Consider the following 6968-nt stretch of genomic DNA (forward strand, 5'->3'; position numbering starts at 1 on the left):
ATACTAATAAAATGCCCTAGTACCTTTATACATAGCGGGTTCACAAACAACTATGAAAACAGCCAAAATAGGTTGGAGCAAGTAGGTAAAAGCACAGCTGCAGACGCCGTGACAATGTAACAGCAGTCGGCAAACAGGGGGAAACAAAAGGGCAGATTGATAACTATTAGCCTCACAAAAGAGTCGATAATTATGCGGGAAATATAAACTACAAATTTAGTAGCTAGATGTCAAAAAAGCGACTTCATTGTTTGCAAACCCTCGGAATACTAATAAAATTCCCTGATACCTTTGAAAGTAGCAAGCTCACAGACAACCATGGATGGAAAAACAAAACAATCAATGGCAGAGATCTCCCAAACAGGGAGTTGAAACAGCTGAAATAGGTAGGAGCAAATAGGTAAAAACACAGCTGAAGACGCCGTAACAATGTAACAGCGGCCGGCAAACAGGAGGGAACGGAAGGGAAAATAGATAGCTATTCGCCTCACATGTTTGCACTTGTTTGCCGGCCGCTGTTACATTGTTACGGCGTCTTCAGCTGTGTTTTTACCTATTTGCTCCTACCTATTTCAGCTGTTTCAACTCCCTGTTTGGGAGATCTCTGCCATTGATTGTTTTGTTTTTCCATCCATGGTTGTCTGTGAGCTTGCTACTTTCAAAGGTATCAGGGAATTTTATTAGTATTCCGAGGGTTTGCAAACAATGAAGTCGCTTTTTTGACATCTAGTTACTAAATTTGTAGTTTATATTTCCCGCATAATTATCGACTCTTTTGTGAGGCTAAGGCCGGCTTCACACTCAGCGTATGAAAATACGGTCCGTATATTACGGCCGTAATACGCTGAAATGTCCCGAAAATAGTGGTCCGTAGCTCCTCCGTAGGCAGGGTGTGTCAGCGTTTTTTGCGCATGGCATCCTCCGTATGGCATCCGTACTGCGTGGTTTTCTCGCAGGCTTGCAAAACCGACATACCGCTATAGAAATGATCCATGTGTCCCAAAAAGAAAAAAAAAAAAAAATATATATATATATATATATATATATATATATATACTGTATATATATATATATATATATATATATATATATAATGTCAGTAGACACATATATGTATATATATTAATATTTATTCCAGCGCTATACAGCTTGAAAGCCGGTAATTCAATTACCGGCTTTTTCTTTCTCCTTCCTAAAACCCGACATGATTTGAGACATGGTTTACATACAGTAAACCATGTCTTCTCTCCATTTTTTTTGCAGATTCCACACTACTAATGTCAGTAGAGTGTATCTGCAAAATTTGGCCGTTCTAGCTCTTAAAATAAAGGGTTAAATGGCGGAAAAAATTGGCGTGGGCTCCCGCGCAATTTTCTCCGCCAGAGTAGTAAAGCCAGTGACTGAGGGCAGATATTAATAGCCTGGAGAGGGTCCATGGTTATTGACCCCCCCCTGGCTAAAAATATCTGCCCCCAGCCACCCCAGAAAAGGCACATCTGGAAGATGCGCCTATTCTGGCACTTGGCCACTCTCTTCCCATTCCCGTGTAGCGGTGGGATATGGGGTAATGAAGGGTTAATGCCACCTTGCTATTGTAAGGTGACATTAAGCCTAATTAATAATGGAGAGGCGTCAATTTTGACACCTATCCATTATTAATCCAATTGTAGTAAAGGGTTAAATAAAAGACAAACACAATATTTAAAATTATTTTAATGAAATAAAAACAATGGTTGTTGGAGTATTTTATTCTACGCCCAATCCAGTCACTGAAGACCCTCGTTCTGTGAAAGAAAAAACATAATAAACCAACAATATACTTACCCTCCGCAGATCTGTAACGTCCAACGATGTAAATCCTTCTGAAGGGGTTAAAACAGTTTGCAGCAAGGAGCTTTGCTAATGCAGGCTGCTCCTCGCTGCAAAACCCCGGGGAATGAGTCTAAATATAGATCAATGAGCTATATTTAGCTTCATTTGCGGTGAGGCGCCCTCTGCTGGATGTTCATAGATCGTGGGAAATTACCTAGAAAGCCAGGGATCTATGAACAGCCAGCAGAGGGCGCCTCACCGCAAATGAAGCTAAATATAGCTCATTGATCTATATTTAGACTCATTCCCCGGGGTTTTGCAGCGAGGAGTAGCATTGCATTAGCAAAGCTCCTTGCTGCAAACTGTTTTAACCCCTTCAGAAGGATTTACATCGTTGGACGTTACAGATCTGCGGAGGGTAAGTATATTGTTGGTTTGTTATGTTTTTTCTTTCACAGAACGAGGGTCTTCAGTGACTGGATTGGGCGTAGAATAAAATACTCCAACAACCATTGTTTTTATTTCATTAAAATAATTTTAAATATTGTGTTTGTCTTTTATTTAACCCTTTACTACAATTGGATTAATAATGGATAGGTGTCAAAATTGACGCCTCTCCATTATTAATTAGGCTTAATGTCACCTTACAATAGCAAGGTGGCATTAACCCTTCATTACCCCATATCCCACCGCTACACGGGAATGGGAAGAGAGTGGCCAAGTGCCAGAATAGGCGCATCTTCCAGATGTGCCTTTTCTGGGGTGGCTGGGGGCAGATATTTTTAGCCAGGGGGGGGTCAATAACCGTGGACCCTCTCCAGGCTATTAATATCTGCCCTCAGTCACTGGCTTTACTACTCTGGCGGAGAAAATTGCGCGGGAGCCCACGCCAATTTTTTCCGCCATTTAACCCTTTATTTTAAGAGCTAGAACGGCCAAATTTTGCAGATACACTCTACTGACATTAGTAGTGTGGAATCTGCAAAAAAAATGGAGAGAAGACATGGTTTACTGTATGTAAACCATGTCTCAAATCATGTCGGGTTTTAGGAAGGAGAAAGAAAAAGCCGGTAATTGAATTACCGGCTTTCAAGCTGTATAGCGCTGGAAAAAATATTAATATATATACATATATGTGTCTCACTGACATATATATATATATATATATATACCTATTCTATGTGTACACATTTATTCTACCTATTCTACTGTAAGCTGTCAGTGTGATATTTCTGTACACCGCACTGAATTGCCGGCTTTTCTCTCTAACAGCGCTGCGTATTTCTCGCAAGTCACACTGCTTGTCCGTGTGTAATCCGTATTTTTCACGCTTCCATAGACTTTCATTGGCGTATTTCTTGCGCAGTACGGTGACAAACGCAGCATGCTGCGATTTTGTACGGCCGTAGAAAGCTGTATAATACTGATCAGTAAAATACGGCAGATAGGAGCAGAGGCATAGAGAATAATTGTGCCGTATTTTTTGCGAGTTTTACGGACGTAGTTTCTGCGCTCTTACGTCCGTAAAACTCGCAAGTGTGAAGCCGGCCTAATAGTTATCAATCTGCCCTTTTGTTTCCCCCTGTTTGCCGACTGCTGTTACATTGTCACGGCGTCTGCAGCTGTGCTTTTACCTACTTGCTCCAACCTATTTTGGCTGTTTTCATAGTTGTTTGTGAACCCGCTATGTATAAAGGTACTAGGGCATTTTATTAGTATTCCGAGGGTTTACAAATAATATCTAGCAACTCAAGCTTTATATTGTTATGTGGGTTCACAACATATGACACTGTACATATTATTTTACCATTATATTTTTGGATTTATTCAATGATTATGGTAATGTTATTTCATTTTTCATTTTGTATATAGTTTTTGTATCTTATGCTATTTCTGTTTTCTCTGCTTTTTTGTTTAACTTAAACATTTGTTTTTGTGCTTCTATCAAGCTTGTCTTGCTTCCATTATCATGTGTGTCTATTTTTGCTTGATTAGACAATTCCACCAATTGCAGCACCGGAGCGATAACCGGATACTAGTATAAAAGTATAGACATGTCTTGTACCAGGTATCATGATTAAGGGTGCTTAGTCACCGGAAACGCGTTGACCTTGGTTTTATAATATTTTTTTGTATGCTGATGTTTTGTCCTTTCACTATATTTTAAGTGAAATAAACTATAGATTTTTCACTATTTCGTTGAGCTGGATCTCCTTCTCTTTCCTCTTTCCGAGCTCTTGGGAATGTCGGTATGGTGAGCTGGATTTTGTTTTTTCCAGACTACCTGTATACATATAGGACAATCTCTCAGGAAGAGAGCGCTGCACTTACCAGACTCACTGCCTTCATATACGCGTCTCCCGGTGTTTCTGAGTATGAAAAGCTGATTCCACGCCTGTTTGGAATGGTATTATGGAATAATAGATATGGCTTACACTGGAGTAAGTCAACATGGGCCTGGCCTGGACTTTACACTTACAAATTACATGATAAAAGGGGCAACTGACTAATACTACAATATACATTCCCATGTGGAAACGTAAAGCTGCTTTTTATTCCACCGGCAACAAAATGCAATCAATAGAATGAAGAAATGACATCCGGAGCAAAGAATTTGTCACATTTTTAACTTTTAAAAACCTGCAGCATGCTTTACATTTTTTTTTTTTAAAGTGGATCTGCTATCAGATTTCACAATGCAAACAGCATACGTTATTAAATAGATCTATTAGACCTGATGAGACTGGCATACTTACTTTTAAAATCCATGTCAAGATGGCTGTGTAATCCTGATGTTAAGTTGAGCATTTTTATAGGGTTAACTTTTTTTTTTTTTTTTAAAGTTAAAATTATAATGGCAGTGATACAATTGTTAACATTAATTAAAAATCTCAAAAGTGTCCCATTCCCCAAAATTAAACAAGGATCAAAGATCAAATCAAGAGGAAAAGGGGGAAAAAAGGGGGAAAAAGAGTGAGGGGCACTCAGCACAGTGAAAGATCAGGATGATGCCAGTAAATTACGCTGCAGATTTCAGCAAATGTATTCAGTGCTGGATTCACAGCCACACAGCTCAGTACCATGTTTTCTCTGCTGCTACTGCTTCTGCCTAGGGAGACCTGCGAAATCCATCTTTGTGGGTACTGTGCATGGGAAATATCATAGCAGATCGTCTCCAGCTCAGAGAATTGAAAATGAGAGAGGCTGCAGAGGGGAAAACTGGTGAAAAATGCAGGATTCAAGTCATAGATGGCCATGAACACACACACTCCGACTTATTCTGAAAAGTTATCTACAATGACAGCTACACCTTAAGTGCTCACTGAAAAATCATTAGTGATTTGTGAGCCTTGATCTGTTATCTGGGGTGGGTTTAACTATGGGGGGAGCGGCGCGGTCACGTTGGAAGCAGCCATCGCTGCGTAGTAAATGCAAACAGTCACGAACTGAGGCTGCTCCAACCATTATGTCCTACGCGGAAAATGAATGACTTTGATAAAGCTCTGCCCAAATCAACATGACCGAACTGTAACTCGACCAGCGCAAACACGGCAGCTGGGGACATGCGCTGCTCTGTGTGCGGAGTCCATACACGCTGCCCCAAAATAGTAGTCCTGTGAATGATGGGTGTAACTGCTCCTGGTAAATGTGATCTCGAGGGAAGTTTCTAAGAAATTATCAGTTGTGTTCCACCTGGATCTAAACACTAAATTTATCTCCTCCTGCAATGGATTTAGCAAATATTTACGCATGCAGAGACATAGATCTGTGGGGGTCCAGGTTTTGAGACCCCCACCTAACGCTCAGACATGCCACCGATAGGTGCACCGCTCAGGAGGGCACGCAGAGCGGGGTATGGATCCTATAGAAATCTTAGGTTAAGAAGGCTATGCATGCTATTGTGCGCTCATGTCCCCTGAACTGCGCCCTTTTCGGGGGGGAGGGGGGGGGGGCGATTTATCAGCAATAGGTGGTTAAAACGTTAAAGGGAACCTGTCACCCTGTTTTTTCAGTACCAGATAAAAATACTGTTAAATAGGGCCTGAACTGTGCGTTACTATAGTGTATTTTGTGTACCCCGATTCCCCACCTATGCAGCCGAAATAACTTACCAAAGTCACCGTTTTCACCTGTCAATCAGGCTGGTCTGGTCAGATGGGCGTGGCGACATCGCTGTTTCTTCCCCCAGATCTTGCATATATTTCCGTTGGTGGCGTAGTGGTTTGCGCATGCCCAACTTCTGAATCCACTGCGCAGGCGAAGAAAAAACGCGTGATCGGCTCTATTTCCCTGGTGATCGGTGGGGGCGGCCATCTTCCTGAGGCCGCGCGTGCGCATATGGAGTCCTCTGTTGCCCGGGACTTCAGGAAAATGGCTGCGGGATGCCGCGCGTGCGCAGATGGAGATCGCGGCAGCCATTTTCCTGAAGCCGAGATGCGAACTCGGCTTCAGGAAAATGGCCGCCGCGTTTTTTCTTCGCCTGCGCACGCGCGGCATCCCGCAGCCATTTTCCTGAAGCCCCGGGCAGCAGAGGACTCCATATGCGCACGCGCGGCCTCAGGAAGATGGCCGCCCCCACCGATCACCAGGAAAATAGCGCCGATCGCGCGTTTTTTTCTTCGCCTGCGCAGTGGATTCAGAAGTTGGGCATGCGCAAACCACTACGCCACCAACGGAAAGATATGCAAGATCTGGGGGAAGAAACAGCGATGTCACCACGCCCATCTGACCAGACCAGCCTGATTGACAGGCGAAAACGGCGACTTTGGTAAGTTATTTCGGCAGCATAGGTGTGGAATCGGGGTACACAAAATACACTATAGTAACGCACAGCTCAGGCCCTATTTAACAGTATTTTTATCTCATACTGAAAAAACAGGGTGACAGGTTCCCTTTAAGAAATGTGTGATTAGTATTTAAAAATAATGTTGTCATACTTCCAAAAAATCAATTCTAAGCTCCCGCCGGTAGGTGCATCCCTTCTGTAAGTCCAGAGCTTATTGTAAATTAAATCCAATCTCTAGAAGAAAGACTCAGGGATAGATTACAGGAAGTGGCGGTCGGTATTCGCCTCTCTGCTCCTACCCTTCTATCTGTCAAATTTTATACAGACATAACACAAAGGAAGTTCCGGTATCTACAGGTCCTTCTCAAAA

General features: G+C 42.4%; 1 protein-coding gene across 1 annotated transcript in view; it reads right to left on the minus strand.

The window, feature by feature from the left end:
• Positions 1-4216, minus strand: part of LOC138661884 (NTPase KAP family P-loop domain-containing protein 1-like) — a 31424-nt gene extending 27208 nt beyond the window's left edge. The window contains exon 1 of the mRNA XM_069746835.1: positions 4144-4216. The gene's annotated coding sequence lies outside the window, so the exon portion shown is untranslated. The remainder of the gene's footprint in view (positions 1-4143) is intronic.
• Positions 4217-6968: the final 2752 nt, after the last annotated feature.

The sequence above is a fragment of the Ranitomeya imitator genome, chromosome 2, assembly GCF_032444005.1.
Source record: "Ranitomeya imitator isolate aRanImi1 chromosome 2, aRanImi1.pri, whole genome shotgun sequence".
Taxonomy (NCBI): Eukaryota; Metazoa; Chordata; class Amphibia; order Anura; family Dendrobatidae; genus Ranitomeya; species Ranitomeya imitator.